Source organism: Hydractinia symbiolongicarpus, chromosome 9, assembly GCF_029227915.1.
Source record: "Hydractinia symbiolongicarpus strain clone_291-10 chromosome 9, HSymV2.1, whole genome shotgun sequence".
Classification (NCBI taxonomy): Eukaryota; Metazoa; Cnidaria; class Hydrozoa; order Anthoathecata; family Hydractiniidae; genus Hydractinia; species Hydractinia symbiolongicarpus.
This window is the reverse complement of record NC_079883.1, coordinates 9199556-9224886: the sequence shown is the minus strand read 5'-3', so window position 1 is coordinate 9224886 and position 25331 is coordinate 9199556. Positions and strand designations below refer to the sequence as shown.

Here is a 25331-nt window from a genome sequence, read left to right as displayed (position 1 = left end):
ATCGACTTCTTAAAATATGGCTCGTACAAAGCAAACTGCACGTAAATCTACTGGAGGAAAGGCTCCACGAAAACAACTCGCCACTAAAGCTGCGAGGAAAAGCGCACCAGCTACTGGAGGAGTGAAAAAACCACATCGTTACAGACCTGGTACAGTTGCTCTCAGAGAAATCAGAAGATACCAGAAGTCAACCGAGCTCTTGATCCGCAAGTTGCCTTTCCAGCGTCTTGTGCGAGAAATTGCTCAGGACTTCAAAACAGATCTGCGATTCCAGAGCACAGCCGTTATGGCTCTGCAAGAGGCTTCTGAAGCGTACCTTGTTGGCTTGTTCGAGGATACTAACTTGTGTGCCATTCACGCAAAACGAGTTACAATCATGCCTAAAGACATCCAGTTGGCAAGAAGAATTCGTGGGGAACGTGCCTAAGCATCTTACCAAACAAAAAACGGCTATTTTTATAGCCACACATCCATAAAAAATATTACGGCTAGCTTTTTATATCAAACTTTGTCCTGCTTTCTGTTTAAATTTTATGCTACATAAAAATTTTATGCTACATAAAGTTTGACAATGTTAAAAATATGAAGGGCAAGAAAAGTAAAAGCAAGAAAATAAGAAATTTAAAAACGAAAATACTTAAACTTAGGGAATCTAATCTTAAATTTACTCTTTTTTAACTGTTTAAGTGACTTAAACAAGTTTAACTTTGTACCAAGATAATGTTTTTTTGTAAATGTGTGGCTATAAAAATAGCCGTTTGTTAATGTAATAGCCAGATACACACAAATTATTTTTTTGCGGTCTTCTTTGCTGCCTTTTTGGGAGTCTTTTTGACCTTCTTTGCTGCAGGTTTTTTAGCAACAGGCTTCTTTGTGGGTTTCTTAGCTGCTGGTTTCTTAGCCGAGGCTTTCTTTGTGGCAGGCTTCTTTGCTGCTTTCTTTGGCGTGCTCTTCTTTGCTGGCTTCTTTTTTGGTGTACTTTTCTTTGCAGTAGGCTTCTTTGCCGTTGGCTTTTTTGCTGCGGCCTTTTTCTTAGGTTTTTCTTTTTTTACCTGACCTAGCTTGAATGATCCAGAAGCACCAGTGCCTTTAGTTTGAATCAAATCGCCTGATGTTACTCCTCGTTTAAGAGCCATTTTCAGATGATGATCTGAGTTTTCAGCAACTTTGTAATTTGCATGAATATATTTTGTAATAGCTTGGCGAGATGAACCACCGCGTTCCTTTAGGGTAGCGATAGCAGCCTTGATCATGTCCACATATTTAGGGTGATCAGCTGTCTTCTTTGCAGCAGGTTTCTTCTTGGGTGCGATTTTCTTTGGAGAAGCTGCTTCACTCATTTTTAATGTTTTCTTACAACAATCCAACGATAAACGATGCTTGTTATCACAGTAGAAGTATACTAAACATTACCGTGTAAATGAGATATAATTTAAGACGGTGCGAAGTATGCGGACGTAAAAGTACCACTCCCGGGAATTGATTTGGCGCGAAAACAGAAATGTGTGTTTCTGTACATCGTATAATGTCCGTTTTGGGTGCCGCGACTATGCGAAAGCATGTTAATTTTTATTTGTAGTACGACGCAATAGTCTGCAAGAGAAGCTGCTGGAGTTTGAGGTCTTCAGCATTACATCTAGTCTGTTAATTTGGGCTTCTTCCGCGCTCGTGTTAGGATTTTCATAAAGCGTTCTTTGGTTTGCGTTGCGTATGTCGGCCTACATCATCGACACGGCCTGTTTCCGGCTATTAGGAGCAATTCATATATTGGGCACTGCGTTTCGACTTTTTTATTAGACCACAGTAAAAAAATTCACTCACAGAAGTCCCTTTCTTTCATGGCTACAAACACGAAGAATTCTGTCGTAAGTAAAACGAATGCGCAAGCCAAAATGACGATGGGGCGAAGTCATAAGCATGGCCCTGTGGCCCAATGGATAAGGCATCTGACTACGAATCAGGGGATTCCAGGTTCGACTCCTGGCAGGGTCGCACTGTCGCATTTCGGCTGCATGGTCTACTGTGTAACGCGCGCGCACGTTCTGGCGTAATGCGTTGATAAACGGAATGTACGCAGACATATTGGAAAGTAATATCACGCACTTAGTATCGTCGCCTTTGTTAGCATTCATGTAAGTTACCATCCACTCGCTACAGTCGCTCTCCATCCTACGGCTAAATCAACAGCCGTGATTTTTACTATGTCGCCGTCCATCCGTACGCGGTGACAGTTGTAAGCTTTACAGTAACGTGACATGCTCCACAAGCAGTTACGGTGTGTGGACGATGCCTATCATGGCAACGCTTGTTCTTTATCGCTTCTCGGCCTAATGGCTAAGATCAAGTGTAGTATCTGTTCTTATCAGTTTAATATCTGGTAGGCCATTCTCTGAATGGTCAGTATATTAATCTGATTTTTGGCCTTGGGTCATGGAGGTGGATTCATTCACGCCGTGACCACGGGTTGCCTTGGTGTTGCACTATTACCGATGGCGGCCCACATAAGCAATAAAAGAATAATAGCAGTCCTCTTTCCGACGGCACTCTGCATAGTCTACGGCGGGAACAAAACGCGTACACTGGGGGAGAATACAGCCTATGCCCCGCGACACGGCAGTTTATAACACACTCAAGCCACAAGCATTAACAAACTTTGAAGGGTACCCTCATGCTACGGTGCAGTTCCAACTCATACTTACCTGACGGGGAAGTAAAGACTGATCAATGAGGGTTTTCTTCCAGAGTGAGGCTCTTGCATTGCACTACGCTTGGGCTGACCTCTGCGATTACTGCAAACGTCAGTAACTCGACCGTACAATTTCTGGTAGTGGGGGCCTGCGTCCGCGCTCGCCCCCTCCTTAAGTCAAAATGAATGAGCTTAGAAAAGTTGCGCGGCCAAATGTCGGTGGTGACTTAAACGCTAAGGTAAAACCTCGCTTGGCTGTTACGAAACGTGATTGCGATATAAGTCCTCGGAAGGCGGCGGAATTTTATTTTATTTGCCATTCCGTCAGGGTTATTGGATGATCGGCAATAGATCGAGTTTGTATGCATTTGAAAGCTCTTTTTTCTCGTACTATCACCTGAAAATGTCGTAGGAAAATGTCATAGGAAACACTTTCAACAACCGCCACGTTCCTTAATTGTTATAACAAGAAATATATCACAGCAAATGAAAATGAAAAGCCTACGACACCGGGAGTTCCCAGGCGGTCCCCCATCCAAGTACTATCCCGGCCCGACGATGCTTAACTTCCGTGATCAGACGAGAACGGGTGTGTTCATCGTGGTATGGCCGTAGACATTAGTAGGTGCAAATACGTGCAATTTATTTTGACGTTGTGATCAAATTTTTTTATTTAATTTCTTTGAGTTACTTAGGACAAGGCGTATGCATGGATTATCTATTAGACTTTAAGGTTATAGTTTTGTGAAAAAAACAATGTTTTTTTAAAGATGTGTGGCTATAAAAATAGCCGTTGTTTTCTGAGTGTAGCGGTTTACTTCTTCTGTCCTTTGTCGTTCTTCTTTGGGAGTAAGACAGCTTGAATGTTTGGCAAAACACCACCAGCTGCAATGGTTACACCGCTCAAAAGTTTGTTTAATTCTTCATCATTACGAACAGCCAATTGTAAATGTCTTGGAATAATCCTAGCTTTTTTGTTGTCTCTTGCTGCGTTACCAGCCAACTCCAATATCTCAGCAGATAAATATTCCAAGACGGCTGCTAAGTAAACTGGTGCTCCAGATCCAATTCGGTTAGCATAGTGCCCTCTACGAAGGAATCTATGCACTCTACCGACTGGAAATTGAAGTCCAGCTCTTGAGGATCTTGTCTTGGCTTTAGCCTTAGCTTTTCCACCTTTTCCACGTCCAGACATAACTGCGATTTGATTTGTAAGTTAATACAAAAACGTACGAATATTTAACGTAAGTGTTAACGAAATAAACTTTACTCGTTTTTTCATCATAAAAATAGGATCGAAATCATGTTTTTTTAACCAATCATAGTTAAGTATTAAACAAAAGATTTTTTTTTTAACCAATTAAATTGCGTATCGGCGTTTTCGGATCGAATTCGATCCGATTTTTTTACTTATAAACAAAAAGTTTTGACTTGCAGTTTAATGCTTATTTACAAGTTAAGTAGCAAAAATTTTTAACCATGTCTGACGCAGCAGCTAAAGGAGGAAAACAGGCACCTAAAGTAGCCAAGAAAGGTGAAAAAAGAGCCGGCAAAAAAGGAGGAAAGATTGGTGGAACTGGTGAAAAGAAACGCAAGAGAAAGAGAAAGGAAAGTTATGCTATTTACATCTACAATGTTTTGAAACAAGTTCACCCAGATGTCGGAGTTTCAAGCAAAGCTATGAGCATCATGAACTCATTTGTCAACGACATCTTTGAGCGCATTGCTTCCGAAGCTTCGCGTTTGGCTCTTCAAAACAAAAAGTCGACCATCTCTTCTCGTGAAATTCAAACCGCAGTACGTCTTCTCTTGCCTGGAGAACTTGCAAAACACGCAGTCAGTGAAGGAACAAAAGCCGTCACAAAATACACAAGCAGCAAGTAAACCAACGTCTACCAAACACAAACGGTCTTTTTTAAGACCACACATCTTTAAAAAAACATTTACTTGGCGTCACTACAAGTTAACCGAAGTTAATAAAACTTCTAAATAATGTGCTTAAGAACACTAGCCTACATTTAAAATACTTCCCCATGTGTGTGTGGATTAGCTTCACTTTTCATACGTATTATTAGCTGTACTTGCAGAAAAGACAAGTACATTGATCCATGTTATTGCTTACATTTAACTTAACCCAGCTTTTCACGGAAACACTCCCAGGCAAATTAACCCTACAAAGTATTTCTAAATTTTTTTTGTGTCATATATGACATAGTATCGTATAGCAATAAATGTAACTGTGACAAGACTTTACACATTGTGTAATTTGGAAGCGTGCACAAAGTAATGTTTTAAAAGATTTGTGGCTATAAAAATAGCCGTTTTTGTTGAGCAATGACAACGCTTAACCTCCGAATCCGTAAAGAGTTCTTCCTTGACGTTTTAAGGCATAAACAACATCCATAGCGGTAACGGTCTTGCGTTTAGCGTGCTCTGTGTAGGTTACAGCATCACGAATAACATTCTCTAAGAAAACCTTCAGTACACCTCTGGTTTCCTCATAGATAAGGCCAGAGATACGTTTGACACCACCTCGTCGAGCAAGACGCCGAATAGCAGGTTTTGTGATTCCCTGAATGTTATCACGAAGAATTTTTCGGTGACGTTTAGCACCTCCTTTTCCCAATCCTTTACCTCCTTTTCCGCGTCCAGACATATTGATATAGTTGCGTACAGAACGAGTACAAAAACAACGTTTGAGTTAACAGAATTCAGACAGCTTTAAAAAGAGGCCATAAAATTACCTACTGCTCGTGGAAACACCCTAATTAACCAATAGAGTTGCGTCATTACAAAATGTTCCGAACATTTTGTACATTTTTTTAAGTAAAACTGTAGTTTTTTTAAAAATTCGTGGTCTTAATGTTTCAGTAAGGCAATAAATTTGGCATCGTTGGAATTCGCCAAACCTTCTGCTACTTACTAAAAAAAAAAAAAGTCAAAAGCTTTTGTGTATCAGAAGATACAGCCGTTTTCCCGTAGCCAAAAAACACAGATTTTATAAAAATGTTAAAGTAATGAGCGTAATGTCATTATGCAGCCAATCAGAAATTACTTTCTTAGCACCAATCAAATGGTTTGTTTTGAACCTTAGCTGTCAATCAATATGAGAAATAAAACTTTGGCGCGATAGTGCATTTTAGACCGTCTTGTGTATCCGTACTACATCGACTTCTTAAAATATGGCTCGTACAAAGCAAACTGCACGTAAATCTACTGGAGGAAAGGCTCCACGAAAACAACTCGCCACTAAAGCTGCGAGGAAAAGCGCACCAGCTACTGGAGGAGTGAAAAAACCACATCGTTACAGACCTGGTACAGTTGCTCTCAGAGAAATCAGAAGATACCAGAAGTCAACCGAGCTCTTGATCCGCAAGTTGCCTTTCCAGCGTCTTGTGCGAGAAATTGCTCAGGACTTCAAAACAGATCTGCGATTCCAGAGCACAGCCGTTATGGCTCTGCAAGAGGCTTCTGAAGCGTACCTTGTTGGCTTGTTCGAGGATACTAACTTGTGTGCCATTCACGCAAAACGAGTTACAATCATGCCTAAAGACATCCAGTTGGCAAGAAGAATTCGTGGGGAACGTGCCTAAGCATCTTACCAAACAAAAAACGGCTATTTTTATAGCCACACATCCATAAAAAATATTACGGCTAGCTTTTTATATCAAACTTTGTCCTGCTTTCTGTTTAAATTTTATGCTACATAAAAATTTTATGCTACATAAAGTTTGACAATGTTAAAAATATGAAGGGCAAGAAAAGTAAAAGCAAGAAAATAAGAAATTTAAAAACGAAAATACTTAAACTTAGGGAATCTAATCTTAAATTTACTCTTTTTTAACTGTTTAAGTGACTTAAACAAGTTTAACTTTGTACCAAGATAATGTTTTTTTGTAAATGTGTGGCTATAAAAATAGCCGTTTGTTAATGTAATAGCCAGATACACACAAATTATTTTTTTGCGGTCTTCTTTGCTGCCTTTTTGGGAGTCTTTTTGACCTTCTTTGCTGCAGGTTTTTTAGCAACAGGCTTCTTTGTGGGTTTCTTAGCTGCTGGTTTCTTAGCCGAGGCTTTCTTTGTGGCAGGCTTCTTTGCTGCTTTCTTTGGCGTGCTCTTCTTTGCTGGCTTCTTTTTTGGTGTACTTTTCTTTGCAGTAGGCTTCTTTGCCGTTGGCTTTTTTGCTGCGGCCTTTTTCTTAGGTTTTTCTTTTTTTACCTGACCTAGCTTGAATGATCCAGAAGCACCAGTGCCTTTAGTTTGAATCAAATCGCCTGATGTTACTCCTCGTTTAAGAGCCATTTTCAGATGATGATCTGAGTTTTCAGCAACTTTGTAATTTGCATGAATATATTTTGTAATAGCTTGGCGAGATGAACCACCGCGTTCCTTTAGGGTAGCGATAGCAGCCTTGATCATGTCCACATATTTAGGGTGATCAGCTGTCTTCTTTGCAGCAGGTTTCTTCTTGGGTGCGATTTTCTTTGGAGAAGCTGCTTCACTCATTTTTAATGTTTTCTTACAACAATCCAACGATAAACGATGCTTGTTATCACAGTAGAAGTATACTAAACATTACCGTGTAAATGAGATATAATTTAAGACGGTGCGAAGTATGCGGACGTAAAAGTACCACTCCCGGGAATTGATTTGGCGCGAAAACAGAAATGTGTGTTTCTGTACATCGTATAATGTCCGTTTTGGGTGCCGCGACTATGCGAAAGCATGTTAATTTTTATTTGTAGTACGACGCAATAGTCTGCAAGAGAAGCTGCTGGAGTTTGAGGTCTTCAGCATTACATCTAGTCTGTTAATTTGGGCTTCTTCCGCGCTCGTGTTAGGATTTTCATAAAGCGTTCTTTGGTTTGCGTTGCGTATGTCGGCCTACATCATCGACACGGCCTGTTTCCGGCTATTAGGAGCAATTCATATATTGGGCACTGCGTTTCGACTTTTTTATTAGACCACAGTAAAAAAATTCACTCACAGAAGTCCCTTTCTTTCATGGCTACAAACACGAAGAATTCTGTCGTAAGTAAAACGAATGCGCAAGCCAAAATGACGATGGGGCGAAGTCATAAGCATGGCCCTGTGGCCCAATGGATAAGGCATCTGACTACGAATCAGGGGATTCCAGGTTCGACTCCTGGCAGGGTCGCACTGTCGCATTTCGGCTGCATGGTCTACTGTGTAACGCGCGCGCACGTTCTGGCGTAATGCGTTGATAAACGGAATGTACGCAGACATATTGGAAAGTAATATCACGCACTTAGTATCGTCGCCTTTGTTAGCATTCATGTAAGTTACCATCCACTCGCTACAGTCGCTCTCCATCCTACGGCTAAATCAACAGCCGTGATTTTTACTATGTCGCCGTCCATCCGTACGCGGTGACAGTTGTAAGCTTTACAGTAACGTGACATGCTCCACAAGCAGTTACGGTGTGTGGACGATGCCTATCATGGCAACGCTTGTTCTTTATCGCTTCTCGGCCTAATGGCTAAGATCAAGTGTAGTATCTGTTCTTATCAGTTTAATATCTGGTAGGCCATTCTCTGAATGGTCAGTATATTAATCTGATTTTTGGCCTTGGGTCATGGAGGTGGATTCATTCACGCCGTGACCACGGGTTGCCTTGGTGTTGCACTATTACCGATGGCGGCCCACATAAGCAATAAAAGAATAATAGCAGTCCTCTTTCCGACGGCACTCTGCATAGTCTACGGCGGGAACAAAACGCGTACACTGGGGGAGAATACAGCCTATGCCCCGCGACACGGCAGTTTATAACACACTCAAGCCACAAGCATTAACAAACTTTGAAGGGTACCCTCATGCTACGGTGCAGTTCCAACTCATACTTACCTGACGGGGAAGTAAAGACTGATCAATGAGGGTTTTCTTCCAGAGTGAGGCTCTTGCATTGCACTACGCTTGGGCTGACCTCTGCGATTACTGCAAACGTCAGTAACTCGACCGTACAATTTCTGGTAGTGGGGGCCTGCGTCCGCGCTCGCCCCCTCCTTAAGTCAAAATGAATGAGCTTAGAAAAGTTGCGCGGCCAAATGTCGGTGGTGACTTAAACGCTAAGGTAAAACCTCGCTTGGCTGTTACGAAACGTGATTGCGATATAAGTCCTCGGAAGGCGGCGGAATTTTATTTTATTTGCCATTCCGTCAGGGTTATTGGATGATCGGCAATAGATCGAGTTTGTATGCATTTGAAAGCTCTTTTTTCTCGTACTATCACCTGAAAATGTCGTAGGAAAATGTCATAGGAAACACTTTCAACAACCGCCACGTTCCTTAATTGTTATAACAAGAAATATATCACAGCAAATGAAAATGAAAAGCCTACGACACCGGGAGTTCCCAGGCGGTCCCCCATCCAAGTACTATCCCGGCCCGACGATGCTTAACTTCCGTGATCAGACGAGAACGGGTGTGTTCATCGTGGTATGGCCGTAGACATTAGTAGGTGCAAATACGTGCAATTTATTTTGACGTTGTGATCAAATTTTTTTATTTAATTTCTTTGAGTTACTTAGGACAAGGCGTATGCATGGATTATCTATTAGACTTTAAGGTTATAGTTTTGTGAAAAAAACAATGTTTTTTTAAAGATGTGTGGCTATAAAAATAGCCGTTGTTTTCTGAGTGTAGCGGTTTACTTCTTCTGTCCTTTGTCGTTCTTCTTTGGGAGTAAGACAGCTTGAATGTTTGGCAAAACACCACCAGCTGCAATGGTTACACCGCTCAAAAGTTTGTTTAATTCTTCATCATTACGAACAGCCAATTGTAAATGTCTTGGAATAATCCTAGCTTTTTTGTTGTCTCTTGCTGCGTTACCAGCCAACTCCAATATCTCAGCAGATAAATATTCCAAGACGGCTGCTAAGTAAACTGGTGCTCCAGATCCAATTCGGTTAGCATAGTGCCCTCTACGAAGGAATCTATGCACTCTACCGACTGGAAATTGAAGTCCAGCTCTTGAGGATCTTGTCTTGGCTTTAGCCTTAGCTTTTCCACCTTTTCCACGTCCAGACATAACTGCGATTTGATTTGTAAGTTAATACAAAAACGTACGAATATTTAACGTAAGTGTTAACGAAATAAACTTTACTCGTTTTTTCATCATAAAAATAGGATCGAAATCATGTTTTTTTAACCAATCATAGTTAAGTATTAAACAAAAGATTTTTTTTTTAACCAATTAAATTGCGTATCGGCGTTTTCGGATCGAATTCGATCCGATTTTTTTACTTATAAACAAAAAGTTTTGACTTGCAGTTTAATGCTTATTTACAAGTTAAGTAGCAAAAATTTTTAACCATGTCTGACGCAGCAGCTAAAGGAGGAAAACAGGCACCTAAAGTAGCCAAGAAAGGTGAAAAAAGAGCCGGCAAAAAAGGAGGAAAGATTGGTGGAACTGGTGAAAAGAAACGCAAGAGAAAGAGAAAGGAAAGTTATGCTATTTACATCTACAATGTTTTGAAACAAGTTCACCCAGATGTCGGAGTTTCAAGCAAAGCTATGAGCATCATGAACTCATTTGTCAACGACATCTTTGAGCGCATTGCTTCCGAAGCTTCGCGTTTGGCTCTTCAAAACAAAAAGTCGACCATCTCTTCTCGTGAAATTCAAACCGCAGTACGTCTTCTCTTGCCTGGAGAACTTGCAAAACACGCAGTCAGTGAAGGAACAAAAGCCGTCACAAAATACACAAGCAGCAAGTAAACCAACGTCTACCAAACACAAACGGTCTTTTTTAAGACCACACATCTTTAAAAAAACATTTACTTGGCGTCACTACAAGTTAACCGAAGTTAATAAAACTTCTAAATAATGTGCTTAAGAACACTAGCCTACATTTAAAATACTTCCCCATGTGTGTGTGGATTAGCTTCACTTTTCATACGTATTATTAGCTGTACTTGCAGAAAAGACAAGTACATTGATCCATGTTATTGCTTACATTTAACTTAACCCAGCTTTTCACGGAAACACTCCCAGGCAAATTAACCCTACAAAGTATTTCTAAATTTTTTTTGTGTCATATATGACATAGTATCGTATAGCAATAAATGTAACTGTGACAAGACTTTACACATTGTGTAATTTGGAAGCGTGCACAAAGTAATGTTTTAAAAGATTTGTGGCTATAAAAATAGCCGTTTTTGTTGAGCAATGACAACGCTTAACCTCCGAATCCGTAAAGAGTTCTTCCTTGACGTTTTAAGGCATAAACAACATCCATAGCGGTAACGGTCTTGCGTTTAGCGTGCTCTGTGTAGGTTACAGCATCACGAATAACATTCTCTAAGAAAACCTTCAGTACACCTCTGGTTTCCTCATAGATAAGGCCAGAGATACGTTTGACACCACCTCGTCGAGCAAGACGCCGAATAGCAGGTTTTGTGATTCCCTGAATGTTATCACGAAGAATTTTTCGGTGACGTTTAGCACCTCCTTTTCCCAATCCTTTACCTCCTTTTCCGCGTCCAGACATATTGATATAGTTGCGTACAGAACGAGTACAAAAACAACGTTTGAGTTAACAGAATTCAGACAGCTTTAAAAAGAGGCCATAAAATTACCTACTGCTCGTGGAAACACCCTAATTAACCAATAGAGTTGCGTCATTACAAAATGTTCCGAACATTTTGTACATTTTTTTAAGTAAAACTGTAGTTTTTTTAAAAATTCGTGGTCTTAATGTTTCAGTAAGGCAATAAATTTGGCATCGTTGGAATTCGCCAAACCTTCTGCTACTTACTAAAAAAAAAAAAAGTCAAAAGCTTTTGTGTATCAGAAGATACAGCCGTTTTCCCGTAGCCAAAAAACACAGATTTTATAAAAATGTTAAAGTAATGAGCGTAATGTCATTATGCAGCCAATCAGAAATTACTTTCTTAGCACCAATCAAATGGTTTGTTTTGAACCTTAGCTGTCAATCAATATGAGAAATAAAACTTTGGCGCGATAGTGCATTTTAGACCGTCTTGTGTATCCGTACTACATCGACTTCTTAAAATATGGCTCGTACAAAGCAAACTGCACGTAAATCTACTGGAGGAAAGGCTCCACGAAAACAACTCGCCACTAAAGCTGCGAGGAAAAGCGCACCAGCTACTGGAGGAGTGAAAAAACCACATCGTTACAGACCTGGTACAGTTGCTCTCAGAGAAATCAGAAGATACCAGAAGTCAACCGAGCTCTTGATCCGCAAGTTGCCTTTCCAGCGTCTTGTGCGAGAAATTGCTCAGGACTTCAAAACAGATCTGCGATTCCAGAGCACAGCCGTTATGGCTCTGCAAGAGGCTTCTGAAGCGTACCTTGTTGGCTTGTTCGAGGATACTAACTTGTGTGCCATTCACGCAAAACGAGTTACAATCATGCCTAAAGACATCCAGTTGGCAAGAAGAATTCGTGGGGAACGTGCCTAAGCATCTTACCAAACAAAAAACGGCTATTTTTATAGCCACACATCCATAAAAAATATTACGGCTAGCTTTTTATATCAAACTTTGTCCTGCTTTCTGTTTAAATTTTATGCTACATAAAAATTTTATGCTACATAAAGTTTGACAATGTTAAAAATATGAAGGGCAAGAAAAGTAAAAGCAAGAAAATAAGAAATTTAAAAACGAAAATACTTAAACTTAGGGAATCTAATCTTAAATTTACTCTTTTTTAACTGTTTAAGTGACTTAAACAAGTTTAACTTTGTACCAAGATAATGTTTTTTTGTAAATGTGTGGCTATAAAAATAGCCGTTTGTTAATGTAATAGCCAGATACACACAAATTATTTTTTTGCGGTCTTCTTTGCTGCCTTTTTGGGAGTCTTTTTGACCTTCTTTGCTGCAGGTTTTTTAGCAACAGGCTTCTTTGTGGGTTTCTTAGCTGCTGGTTTCTTAGCCGAGGCTTTCTTTGTGGCAGGCTTCTTTGCTGCTTTCTTTGGCGTGCTCTTCTTTGCTGGCTTCTTTTTTGGTGTACTTTTCTTTGCAGTAGGCTTCTTTGCCGTTGGCTTTTTTGCTGCGGCCTTTTTCTTAGGTTTTTCTTTTTTTACCTGACCTAGCTTGAATGATCCAGAAGCACCAGTGCCTTTAGTTTGAATCAAATCGCCTGATGTTACTCCTCGTTTAAGAGCCATTTTCAGATGATGATCTGAGTTTTCAGCAACTTTGTAATTTGCATGAATATATTTTGTAATAGCTTGGCGAGATGAACCACCGCGTTCCTTTAGGGTAGCGATAGCAGCCTTGATCATGTCCACATATTTAGGGTGATCAGCTGTCTTCTTTGCAGCAGGTTTCTTCTTGGGTGCGATTTTCTTTGGAGAAGCTGCTTCACTCATTTTTAATGTTTTCTTACAACAATCCAACGATAAACGATGCTTGTTATCACAGTAGAAGTATACTAAACATTACCGTGTAAATGAGATATAATTTAAGACGGTGCGAAGTATGCGGACGTAAAAGTACCACTCCCGGGAATTGATTTGGCGCGAAAACAGAAATGTGTGTTTCTGTACATCGTATAATGTCCGTTTTGGGTGCCGCGACTATGCGAAAGCATGTTAATTTTTATTTGTAGTACGACGCAATAGTCTGCAAGAGAAGCTGCTGGAGTTTGAGGTCTTCAGCATTACATCTAGTCTGTTAATTTGGGCTTCTTCCGCGCTCGTGTTAGGATTTTCATAAAGCGTTCTTTGGTTTGCGTTGCGTATGTCGGCCTACATCATCGACACGGCCTGTTTCCGGCTATTAGGAGCAATTCATATATTGGGCACTGCGTTTCGACTTTTTTATTAGACCACAGTAAAAAAATTCACTCACAGAAGTCCCTTTCTTTCATGGCTACAAACACGAAGAATTCTGTCGTAAGTAAAACGAATGCGCAAGCCAAAATGACGATGGGGCGAAGTCATAAGCATGGCCCTGTGGCCCAATGGATAAGGCATCTGACTACGAATCAGGGGATTCCAGGTTCGACTCCTGGCAGGGTCGCACTGTCGCATTTCGGCTGCATGGTCTACTGTGTAACGCGCGCGCACGTTCTGGCGTAATGCGTTGATAAACGGAATGTACGCAGACATATTGGAAAGTAATATCACGCACTTAGTATCGTCGCCTTTGTTAGCATTCATGTAAGTTACCATCCACTCGCTACAGTCGCTCTCCATCCTACGGCTAAATCAACAGCCGTGATTTTTACTATGTCGCCGTCCATCCGTACGCGGTGACAGTTGTAAGCTTTACAGTAACGTGACATGCTCCACAAGCAGTTACGGTGTGTGGACGATGCCTATCATGGCAACGCTTGTTCTTTATCGCTTCTCGGCCTAATGGCTAAGATCAAGTGTAGTATCTGTTCTTATCAGTTTAATATCTGGTAGGCCATTCTCTGAATGGTCAGTATATTAATCTGATTTTTGGCCTTGGGTCATGGAGGTGGATTCATTCACGCCGTGACCACGGGTTGCCTTGGTGTTGCACTATTACCGATGGCGGCCCACATAAGCAATAAAAGAATAATAGCAGTCCTCTTTCCGACGGCACTCTGCATAGTCTACGGCGGGAACAAAACGCGTACACTGGGGGAGAATACAGCCTATGCCCCGCGACACGGCAGTTTATAACACACTCAAGCCACAAGCATTAACAAACTTTGAAGGGTACCCTCATGCTACGGTGCAGTTCCAACTCATACTTACCTGACGGGGAAGTAAAGACTGATCAATGAGGGTTTTCTTCCAGAGTGAGGCTCTTGCATTGCACTACGCTTGGGCTGACCTCTGCGATTACTGCAAACGTCAGTAACTCGACCGTACAATTTCTGGTAGTGGGGGCCTGCGTCCGCGCTCGCCCCCTCCTTAAGTCAAAATGAATGAGCTTAGAAAAGTTGCGCGGCCAAATGTCGGTGGTGACTTAAACGCTAAGGTAAAACCTCGCTTGGCTGTTACGAAACGTGATTGCGATATAAGTCCTCGGAAGGCGGCGGAATTTTATTTTATTTGCCATTCCGTCAGGGTTATTGGATGATCGGCAATAGATCGAGTTTGTATGCATTTGAAAGCTCTTTTTTCTCGTACTATCACCTGAAAATGTCGTAGGAAAATGTCATAGGAAACACTTTCAACAACCGCCACGTTCCTTAATTGTTATAACAAGAAATATATCACAGCAAATGAAAATGAAAAGCCTACGACACCGGGAGTTCCCAGGCGGTCCCCCATCCAAGTACTATCCCGGCCCGACGATGCTTAACTTCCGTGATCAGACGAGAACGGGTGTGTTCATCGTGGTATGGCCGTAGACATTAGTAGGTGCAAATACGTGCAATTTATTTTGACGTTGTGATCAAATTTTTTTATTTAATTTCTTTGAGTTACTTAGGACAAGGCGTATGCATGGATTATCTATTAGACTTTAAGGTTATAGTTTTGTGAAAAAAACAATGTTTTTTTAAAGATGTGTGGCTATAAAAATAGCCGTTGTTTTCTGAGTGTAGCGGTTTACTTCTTCTGTCCTTTGTCGTTCTTCTTTGGGAGTAAGACAGCTTGAATGTTTGGCAAAACACCACCAGCTGCAATGGTTACACCGCTCAAAAGTTTGTTTAATTCTTCATCATTACGAACAGCCAATTGTAAATGTCTTGGAATAATCCTAGCTTTTTTGTTGTCTCTTGCTGCGTTACCAGCCAACTCCAATATCTCAGCAGATAAATATTCCAAGACGGCTGCTAAGTAAACTGGTGCTCCAGATCCAATTCGGTTAGCATAGTGCCCTCTACGAAGGAATCTATGCACTCTACCGACTGGAAATTGAAGTCCAGCTCTTGAGGATCTTGTCTTGGCTTTAGCCTTAGCTTTTCCACCTTTTCCACGTCCAGACATAACTGCGATTTGATTTGTAAGTTAATACAAAAACGTACGAATATTTAACGTAAGTGTTAACGAAATAAACTTTACTCGTTTTTTCATCATAAAAATAGGATCGAAATCATGTTTTTTTAACCAATCATAATTAAGTATTAAACAAAAGATTTTTTTTTTAACCAATTAAATTGCGTATCGGCGTTTTCGGATCGAATTCGATCCGATTTTTTTACTTATAAACAAAAAGTTTTGACTTGCAGTTTAATGCTTATTTACAAGTTAAGTAGCAAAAATTTTTAACCATGTCTGACGCAGCAGCTAAAGGAGGAAAACAGGCACCTAAAGTAGCCAAGAAAGGTGAAAAAAGAGCCGGCAAAAAAGGAGGAAAGATTGGTGGAACTGGTGAAAAGAAACGCAAGAGAAAGAGAAAGGAAAGTTATGCTATTTACATCTACAATGTTTTGAAACAAGTTCACCCAGATGTCGGAGTTTCAAGCAAAGCTATGAGCATCATGAACTCATTTGTCAACGACATCTTTGAGCGCATTGCTTCCGAAGCTTCGCGTTTGGCTCTTCAAAACAAAAAGTCGACCATCTCTTCTCGTGAAATTCAAACCGCAGTACGTCTTCTCTTGCCTGGAGAACTTGCAAAACACGCAGTCAGTGAAGGAACAAAAGCCGTCACAAAATACACAAGCAGCAAGTAAACCAACGTCTACCAAACACAAACGGTCTTTTTTAAGACCACACATCTTTAAAAAAACATTTACTTGGCGTCACTACAAGTTAACCGAAGTTAATAAAACTTCTAAATAATGTGCTTAAGAACACTAGCCTACATTTAAAATACTTCCCCATGTGTGTGTGGATTAGCTTCACTTTTCATACGTATTATTAGCTGTACTTGCAGAAAAGACAAGTACATTGATCCATGTTATTGCTTACATTTAACTTAACCCAGCTTTTCACGGAAACACTCCCAGGCAAATTAACCCTACAAAGTATTTCTAAATTTTTTTTGTGTCATATATGACATAGTATCGTATAGCAATAAATGTAACTGTGACAAGACTTTACACATTGTGTAATTTGGAAGCGTGCACAAAGTAATGTTTTAAAAGATTTGTGGCTATAAAAATAGCCGTTTTTGTTGAGCAATGACAACGCTTAACCTCCGAATCCGTAAAGAGTTCTTCCTTGACGTTTTAAGGCATAAACAACATCCATAGCGGTAACGGTCTTGCGTTTAGCGTGCTCTGTGTAGGTTACAGCATCACGAATAACATTCTCTAAGAAAACCTTCAGTACACCTCTGGTTTCCTCATAGATAAGGCCAGAGATACGTTTGACACCACCTCGTCGAGCAAGACGCCGAATAGCAGGTTTTGTGATTCCCTGAATGTTATCACGAAGAATTTTTCGGTGACGTTTAGCACCTCCTTTTCCCAATCCTTTACCTCCTTTTCCGCGTCCAGACATATTGATATAGTTGCGTACAGAACGAGTACAAAAACAACGTTTGAGTTAACAGAATTCAGACAGCTTTAAAAAGAGGCCATAAAATTACCTACTGCTCGTGGAAACACCCTAATTAACCAATAGAGTTGCGTCATTACAAAATGTTCCGAACATTTTGTACATTTTTTTAAGTAAAACTGTAGTTTTTTTAAAAATTCGTGGTCTTAATGTTTCAGTAAGGCAATAAATTTGGCATCGTTGGAATTCGCCAAACCTTCTGCTACTTACTAAAAAAAAAAAAAGTCAAAAGCTTTTGTGTATCAGAAGATACAGCCGTTTTCCCGTAGCCAAAAAACACAGATTTTATAAAAATGTTAAAGTAATGAGCGTAATGTCATTATGCAGCCAATCAGAAATTACTTTCTTAGCACCAATCAAATGGTTTGTTTTGAACCTTAGCTGTCAATCAATATGAGAAATAAAACTTTGGCGCGATAGTGCATTTTAGACCGTCTTGTGTATCCGTACTACATCGACTTCTTAAAATATGGCTCGTACAAAGCAAACTGCACGTAAATCTACTGGAGGAAAGGCTCCACGAAAACAACTCGCCACTAAAGCTGCGAGGAAAAGCGCACCAGCTACTGGAGGAGTGAAAAAACCACATCGTTACAGACCTGGTACAGTTGCTCTCAGAGAAATCAGAAGATACCAGAAGTCAACCGAGCTCTTGATCCGCAAGTTGCCTTTCCAGCGTCTTGTGCGAGAAATTGCTCAGGACTTCAAAACAGATCTGCGATTCCAGAGCACAGCCGTTATGGCTCTGCAAGAGGCTTCTGAAGCGTACCTTGTTGGCTTGTTCGAGGATACTAACTTGTGTGCCATTCACGCAAAACGAGTTACAATCATGCCTAAAGACATCCAGTTGGCAAGAAGAATTCGTGGGGAACGTGCCTAAGCATCTTACCAAACAAAAAACGGCTATTTTTATAGCCACACATCCATAAAAAATATTACGGCTAGCTTTTTATATCAAACTTTGTCCTGCTTTCTGTTTAAATTTTATGCTACATAAAAATTTTATGCTACATAAAGTTTGACAATGTTAAAAATATGAAGGGCAAGAAAAGTAAAAGCAAGAAAATAAGAAATTTAAAAACGAAAATACTTAAACTTAGGGAATCTAATCTTAAATTTACTCTTTTTTAACTGTTTAAGTGACTTAAACAAGTTTAACTTTGTACCAAGATAATGTTTTTTTGTAAATGTGTGGCTATAAAAATAGCCGTTTGTTAATGTAATAGCCAGATACACACAAATTATTTTTTTGCGGTCTTCTTTGCTGCCTTTTTGGGAGTCTTTTTGACCTTCTTTGCTGCAGGTTTTTTAGCAACAGGCTTCTTTGTGGGTTTCTTAGCTGCTGGTTTCTTAGCCGAGGCTTTCTTTGTGGCAGGCTTCTTTGCTGCTTTCTTTGGCGTGCTCTTCTTTGCTGGCTTCTTTTTTGGTGTACTTTTCTTTGCAGTAGGCTTCTTTGCCGTTGGCTTTTTTGCTGCGGCCTTTTTCTTAGGTTTTTCTTTTTTTACCTGACCTAGCTTGAATGATCCAGAAGCACCAGTGCCTTTAGTTTGAATCAAATCGCCTGATGTTACTCCTCGTTTAAGAGCCATTTTCAGATGATGATCTGAGTTTTCAGCAACTTTGTAATTTGCATGAATATATTTTGTAATAGCTTGGCGAGATGAACCACCGCGTTCCTTTAGGGTAGCGATAGCAGCCTTGATCATGTCCACATATTTAGGGTGATCAGCTGTCTTCTTTGCAGCAGGTTTCTTCTTGGGTGCGATTTTCTTTGGAGAAGCTGCTTCACTCATTTTTAATGTTTTCTTACAACAATCCAACGATAAACGATGCTTGTTATCACAGTAGAAGTATACTAAACATTACCGTGTAAATGAGATATAATTTAAGACGGTGCGAAGTATGCGGACGTAAAAGTACCACTCCCGGGAATTGATTTGGCGCGAAAACAGAAATGTGTGTTTCTGTACATCGTATAATGTCCGTTTTGGGTGCCGCGACTATGCGAAAGCATGTTAATTTTTATTTGTAGTACGACGCAATAGTCTGCAAGAGAAGCTGCTGGAGTTTGAGGTCTTCAGCATTACATCTAGTCTGTTAATTTGGGCTTCTTCCGCGCTCGTGTTAGGATTTTCATAAAGCGTTCTTTGGTTTGCGTTGCGTATGTCGGCCTACATCATCGACACGGCCTGTTTCCGGCTATTAGGAGCAATTCATATATTGGGCACTGCGTTTCGACTTTTTTATTAGACCACAGTAAAAAAATTCACTCACAGAAGTCCCTTTCTTTCATGGCTACAAACACGAAGAATTCTGTCGTAAGTAAAACGAATGCGCAAGCCAAAATGACGATGGGGCGAAGTCATAAGCATGGCCCTGTGGCCCAATGGATAAGGCATCTGACTACGAATCAGGGGATTCCAGGTTCGACTCCTGGCAGGGTCGCACTGTCGCATTTCGGCTGCATGGTCTACTGTGTAACGCGCGCGCACGTTCTGGCGTAATGCGTTGATAAACGGAATGTACGCAGACATATTGGAAAGTAATATCACGCACTTAGTATCGTCGCCTTTGTTAGCATTCATGTAAGTTACCATCCACTCGCTACAGTCGCTCTCCATCCTACGGCTAAATCAACAGCCGTGATTTTTACTATGTCGCCGTCCATCCGTACGCGGTGACAGTTGTAAGCTTTACAGTAACGTGACATGCTCCACAAGCAGTTACGGTGTGTGGACGATGCCTATCATGGCAACGCTTGTTCTTTATCGCTTCTCGGCCTAATGGCTAAGATCAAGTGTAGTATCTGTTCTTATCAGTTTAATATCTGGTAGGCCATTCTCTGAATGGTCAGTATATTAATCTGATTTTTGGCCTTGGGTCATGGAGGTGGATTCATTCACGCCGTGACCACGGGTTGCCTTGGTGTTGCACTATTACCGATGGCGGCCCACATAAGCAATAAAAGAATAATAGCAGTCCTCTTTCCGACGGCACTCTGCATAGTCTACGGCGGGAACAAAACGCGTACACTGGGGGAGAATACAGCCTATGCCCCGCGACACGGCAGTTTATAACACACTCAAGCCACAAGCATTAACAAACTTTGAAGGGTACCCTCATGCTACGGTGCAGTTCCAACTCATACTTACCTGACGGGGAAGTAAAGACTGATCAATGAGGGTTTTCTTCCAGAGTGAGGCTCTTGCATTGCACTACGCTTGGGCTGACCTCTGCGATTACTGCAAACGTCAGTAACTCGACCGTACAATTTCTGGTAGTGGGGGCCTGCGTCCGCGCTCGCCCCCTCCTTAAGTCAAAATGAATGAGCTTAGAAAAGTTGCGCGGCCAAATGTCGGTGGTGACTTAAACGCTAAGGTAAAACCTCGCTTGGCTGTTACGAAACGTGATTGCGATATAAGTCCTCGGAAGGCGGCGGAATTTTATTTTATTTGCCATTCCGTCAGGGTTATTGGATGATCGGCAATAGATCGAGTTTGTATGCATTTGAAAGCTCTTTTTTCTCGTACTATCACCTGAAAATGTCGTAGGAAAATGTCATAGGAAACACTTTCAACAACCGCCACGTTCCTTAATTGTTATAACAAGAAATATATCACAGCAAATGAAAATGAAAAGCCTACGACACCGGGAGTTCCCAGGCGGTCCCCCATCCAAGTACTATCCCGGCCCGACGATGCTTAACTTCCGTGATCAGACGAGAACGGGTGTGTTCATCGTGGTATGGCCGTAGACATTAGTAGGTGCAAATACGTGCAATTTATTTTGACGTTGTGATCAAATTTTTTTATTTAATTTCTTTGAGTTACTTAGGACAAGGCGTATGCATGGATTATCTATTAGACTTTAAGGTTATAGTTTTGTGAAAAAAACAATGTTTTTTTAAAGATGTGTGGCTATAAAAATAGCCGTTGTTTTCTGAGTGTAGCGGTTTACTTCTTCTGTCCTTTGTCGTTCTTCTTTGGGAGTAAGACAGCTTGAATGTTTGGCAAAACACCACCAGCTGCAATGGTTACACCGCTCAAAAGTTTGTTTAATTCTTCATCATTACGAACAGCCAATTGTAAATGTCTTGGAATAATCCTAGCTTTTTTGTTGTCTCTTGCTGCGTTACCAGCCAACTCCAATATCTCAGCAGATAAATATTCCAAGACGGCTGCTAAGTAAACTGGTGCTCCAGATCCAATTCGGTTAGCATAGTGCCCTCTACGAAGGAATCTATGCACTCTACCGACTGGAAATTGAAGTCCAGCTCTTGAGGATCTTGTCTTGGCTTTAGCCTTAGCTTTTCCACCTTTTCCACGTCCAGACATAACTGCGATTTGATTTGTAAGTTAATACAAAAACGTACGAATATTTAACGTAAGTGTTAACGAAATAAACTTTACTCGTTTTTTCATCATAAAAATAGGATCGAAATCATGTTTTTTTAACCAATCATAATTAAGTATTAAACAAAAGATTTTTTTTTTAACCAATTAAATTGCGTATCGGCGTTTTCGGATCGAATTCGATCCGATTTTTTTACTTATAAACAAAAAGTTTTGACTTGCAGTTTAATGCTTATTTACAAGTTAAGTAGCAAAAATTTTTAACCATGTCTGACGCAGCAGCTAAAGGAGGAAAACAGGCACCTAAAGTAGCCAAGAAAGGTGAAAAAAGAGCCGGCAAAAAAGGAGGAAAGATTGGTGGAACTGGTGAAAAGAAACGCAAGAGAAAGAGAAAGGAAAGTTATGCTATTTACATCTACAATGTTTTGAAACAAGTTCACCCAGATGTCGGAGTTTCAAGCAAAGCTATGAGCATCATGAACTCATTTGTCAACGACATCTTTGAGCGCATTGCTTCCGAAGCTTCGCGTTTGGCTCTTCAAAACAAAAAGTCGACCATCTCTTCTCGTGAAATTCAAACCGCAGTACGTCTTCTCTTGCCTGGAGAACTTGCAAAACACGCAGTCAGTGAAGGAACAAAAGCCGTCACAAAATACACAAGCAGCAAGTAAACCAACGTCTACCAAACACAAACGGTCTTTTTTAAGACCACACATCTTTAAAAAAACATTTACTTGGCGTCACTACAAGTTAACCGAAGTTAATAAAACTTCTAAATAATGTGCTTAAGAACACTAGCCTACATTTAAAATACTTCCCCATGTGTGTGTGGATTAGCTTCACTTTTCATACGTATTATTAGCTGTACTTGCAGAAAAGACAAGTACATTGATCCATGTTATTGCTTACATTTAACTTAACCCAGCTTTTCACGGAAACACTCCCAGGCAAATTAACCCTACAAAGTATTTCTAAATTTTTTTTGTGTCATATATGACATAGTATCGTATAGCAATAAATGTAACTGTGACAAGACTTTACACATTGTGTAATTTGGAAGCGTGCACAAAGTAATGTTTTAAAAGATTTGTGGCTATAAAAATAGCCGTTTTTGTTGAGCAATGACAACGCTTAACCTCCGAATCCGTAAAGAGTTCTTCCTTGACGTTTTAAGGCATAAACAACATCCATAGCGGTAACGGTCTTGCGTTTAGCGTGCTCTGTGTAGGTTACAGCATCACGAATAACATTCTCTAAGAAAACCTTCAGTACACCTCTGGTTTCCTCATAGATAAGGCCAGAGATACGTTTGACACCACCTCGTCGAGCAAGACGCCGAATAGCAGGTTTTGTGATTCCCTGAATGTTATCACGAAGAATTTTTCGGTGACGTTTAGCACCTCCTTTTCCCAATCCTTTACCTCCTTTTCCGCGTCCAGACATATTGATATAGTTGCGTACAGAACGAGTACAAAAACAACGTTTGAGTTAACAGAATTCAGACAGCTTTAAAAAGAGGCCATAAAATTACCTACTGCTCGTGGAAACACCCTAATTAACCAATAGAGTTGCGTCATTACAAAATGTTCCGAACATTTTGTACATTTTTTTAAGTAAAACTGTAGTTTTTTTAAAAATTCGTGGTCTTAATGTTTCAGTAAGGCAATAAATTTGGCATCGTTGGAATTCGCCAAACCTTCTGCTACTTACTAAAAAAAAAAAAAGTCAAAAGCTTTTGTGTATCAGAAGATACAGCCGTTTTCCCGTAGCCAAAAAACACAGATTTTATAAAAATGTTAAAGTAATGAGCGTAATGTCATTATGCAGCCAATCAGAAATTACTTTCTTAGCACCAATCAAATGGTTTGTTTTGAACCTTAGCTGTCAATCAATATGAGAAATAAAACTTTGGCGCGATAGTGCATTTTAGACCGTCTTGTGTATCCGTACTACATCGACTTCTTAAAATATGGCTCGTACAAAGCAAACTGCACGTAAATCTACTGGAGGAAAGGCTCCACGAAAACAACTCGCCACTAAAGCTGCGAGGAAAAGCGCACCAGCTACTGGAGGAGTGAAAAAACCACATCGTTACAGACCTGGTACAGTTGCTCTCAGAGAAATCAGAAGATACCAGAAGTCAACCGAGCTCTTGATCCGCAAGTTGCCTTTCCAGCGTCTTGTGCGAGAAATTGCTCAGGACTTCAAAACAGATCTGCGATTCCAGAGCACAGCCGTTATGGCTCTGCAAGAGGCTTCTGAAGCGTACCTTGTTGGCTTGTTCGAGGATACTAACTTGTGTGCCATTCACGCAAAACGAGTTACAATCATGCCTAAAGACATCCAGTTGGCAAGAAGAATTCGTGGGGAACGTGCCTAAGCATCTTACCAAACAAAAAACGGCTATTTTTATAGCCACACATCCATAAAAAATATTACGGCTAGCTTTTTATATCAAACTTTGTCCTGCTTTCTGTTTAAATTTTATGCTACATAAAAATTTTATGCTACATAAAGTTTGACAATGTTAAAAATATGAAGGGCAAGAAAAGTAAAAGCAAGAAAATAAGAAATTTAAAAACGAAAATACTTAAACTTAGGGAATCTAATCTTAAATTTACTCTTTTTTAACTGTTTAAGTGACTTAAACAAGTTTAACTTTGTACCAAGATAATGTTTTTTTGTAAATGTGTGGCTATAAAAATAGCCGTTTGTTAATGTAATAGCCAGATACACACAAATTATTTTTTTGCGGTCTTCTTTGCTGCCTTTTTGGGAGTCTTTTTGACCTTCTTTGCTGCAGGTTTTTTAGCAACAGGCTTCTTTGTGGGTTTCTTAGCTGCTGGTTTCTTAGCCGAGGCTTTCTTTGTGGCAGGCTTCTTTGCTGCTTTCTTTGGCGTGCTCTTCTTTGCTGGCTTCTTTTTTGGTGTACTTTTCTTTGCAGTAGGCTTCTTTGCCGTTGGCTTTTTTGCTGCGGCCTTTTTCTTAGGTTTTTCTTTTTTTACCTGACCTAGCTTGAATGATCCAGAAGCACCAGTGCCTTTAGTTTGAATCAAATCGCCTGATGTTACTCCTCGTTTAAGAGCCATTTTCAGATGATGATCTGAGTTTTCAGCAACTTTGTAATTTGCATGAATATATTTTGTAATAGCTTGGCGAGATGAACCACCGCGTTCCTTTAGGGTAGCGATAGCAGCCTTGATCATGTCCACATATTTAGGGTGATCAGCTGTCTTCTTTGCAGCAGGTTTCTTCTTGGGTGCGATTTTCTTTGGAGAAGCTGCTTCACTCATTTTTAATGTTTTCTTACAACAATCCAACGATAAACGATGCTTGTTATCACAGTAGAAGTATACTAAACATTACCGTGTAAATGAGATATAATTTAAGACGGTGCGAAGTATGCGGACGTAAAAGTACCACTCCCGGGAATTGATTTGGCGCGAAAACAGAAATGTGTGTTTCTGTACATCGTATAATGTCCGTTTTGGGTGCCGCGACTATGCGAAAGCATGTTAATTTTTATTTGTAGTACGACGCAATAGTCTGCAAGAGAAGCTGCTGGAGTTTGAGGTCTTCAGCATTACATCTAGTCTGTTAATTTGGGCTTCTTCCGCGCTCGTGTTAGGATTTTCATAAAGCGTTCTTTGGTTTGCGTTGCGTATGTCGGCCTACATCATCGACACGGCCTGTTTCCGGCTATTAGGAGCAATTCATATATTGGGCACTGCGTTTCGACTTTTTTATTAGACCACAGTAAAAAAATTCACTCACAGAAGTCCCTTTCTTTCATGGCTACAAACACGAAGAATTCTGTCGTAAGTAAAACGAATGCGCAAGCCAAAATGACGATGGGGCGAAGTCATAAGCATGGCC

At 40.4% G+C, this 25331-nt stretch overlaps 16 non-coding genes across 16 annotated transcripts; 12 read left to right on the top strand and 4 right to left on the bottom strand.

Annotated features, from left to right (window-relative positions):
* The first annotated feature begins 1919 nt into the window (after positions 1–1919).
* Trnar-acg (transfer RNA arginine (anticodon ACG)) lies at positions 1920–1992 on the top strand. The gene has a single exon. It is a non-coding gene; the product is annotated as a tRNA-Arg (tRNA).
* Positions 1993–2314: 322 nt separating this feature from the next.
* Positions 2315–2506, top strand: LOC130660904 (U2 spliceosomal RNA). The gene has a single exon (XR_008988101.1). It is a non-coding gene; the product is annotated as a U2 spliceosomal RNA (small nuclear RNA).
* Positions 2507–2691: 185 nt separating this feature from the next.
* LOC130659854 (U1 spliceosomal RNA) lies at positions 2692–2856 on the top strand. Its single transcript, XR_008987058.1, has one exon. It is a non-coding gene; the product is annotated as a U1 spliceosomal RNA (small nuclear RNA).
* Positions 2857–3184: 328 nt separating this feature from the next.
* LOC130661588 (5S ribosomal RNA) lies at positions 3185–3303 on the bottom strand. Its single transcript, XR_008988766.1, has one exon. It is a non-coding gene; the product is annotated as a 5S ribosomal RNA (ribosomal RNA).
* A 4468-nt stretch (positions 3304–7771) lies between these two features.
* On the top strand, positions 7772–7844 carry Trnar-acg (transfer RNA arginine (anticodon ACG)). Its single transcript has one exon. It is a non-coding gene; the product is annotated as a tRNA-Arg (tRNA).
* Positions 7845–8166: 322 nt separating this feature from the next.
* Positions 8167–8358, top strand: LOC130660903 (U2 spliceosomal RNA). Its single transcript, XR_008988100.1, has one exon. It is a non-coding gene; the product is annotated as a U2 spliceosomal RNA (small nuclear RNA).
* Positions 8359–8543: 185 nt separating this feature from the next.
* LOC130659853 (U1 spliceosomal RNA) lies at positions 8544–8708 on the top strand. The gene has a single exon (XR_008987057.1). It is a non-coding gene; the product is annotated as a U1 spliceosomal RNA (small nuclear RNA).
* Positions 8709–9036: 328 nt separating this feature from the next.
* Positions 9037–9155, bottom strand: LOC130661587 (5S ribosomal RNA). The gene has a single exon (XR_008988764.1). It is a non-coding gene; the product is annotated as a 5S ribosomal RNA (ribosomal RNA).
* Positions 9156–13623: 4468 nt separating this feature from the next.
* Trnar-acg (transfer RNA arginine (anticodon ACG)) lies at positions 13624–13696 on the top strand. Its single transcript has one exon. It is a non-coding gene; the product is annotated as a tRNA-Arg (tRNA).
* Positions 13697–14018: 322 nt separating this feature from the next.
* Positions 14019–14210, top strand: LOC130660902 (U2 spliceosomal RNA). Its single transcript, XR_008988099.1, has one exon. It is a non-coding gene; the product is annotated as a U2 spliceosomal RNA (small nuclear RNA).
* A 185-nt stretch (positions 14211–14395) lies between these two features.
* On the top strand, positions 14396–14560 carry LOC130659852 (U1 spliceosomal RNA). The gene has a single exon (XR_008987056.1). It is a non-coding gene; the product is annotated as a U1 spliceosomal RNA (small nuclear RNA).
* A 328-nt stretch (positions 14561–14888) lies between these two features.
* On the bottom strand, positions 14889–15007 carry LOC130661586 (5S ribosomal RNA). Its single transcript, XR_008988763.1, has one exon. It is a non-coding gene; the product is annotated as a 5S ribosomal RNA (ribosomal RNA).
* Positions 15008–19475: 4468 nt separating this feature from the next.
* On the top strand, positions 19476–19548 carry Trnar-acg (transfer RNA arginine (anticodon ACG)). Its single transcript has one exon. It is a non-coding gene; the product is annotated as a tRNA-Arg (tRNA).
* Positions 19549–19870: 322 nt separating this feature from the next.
* On the top strand, positions 19871–20062 carry LOC130660900 (U2 spliceosomal RNA). The gene has a single exon (XR_008988096.1). It is a non-coding gene; the product is annotated as a U2 spliceosomal RNA (small nuclear RNA).
* Positions 20063–20247: 185 nt separating this feature from the next.
* Positions 20248–20412, top strand: LOC130659851 (U1 spliceosomal RNA). The gene has a single exon (XR_008987055.1). It is a non-coding gene; the product is annotated as a U1 spliceosomal RNA (small nuclear RNA).
* A 328-nt stretch (positions 20413–20740) lies between these two features.
* On the bottom strand, positions 20741–20859 carry LOC130661585 (5S ribosomal RNA). Its single transcript, XR_008988762.1, has one exon. It is a non-coding gene; the product is annotated as a 5S ribosomal RNA (ribosomal RNA).
* Positions 20860–25331: the final 4472 nt, after the last annotated feature.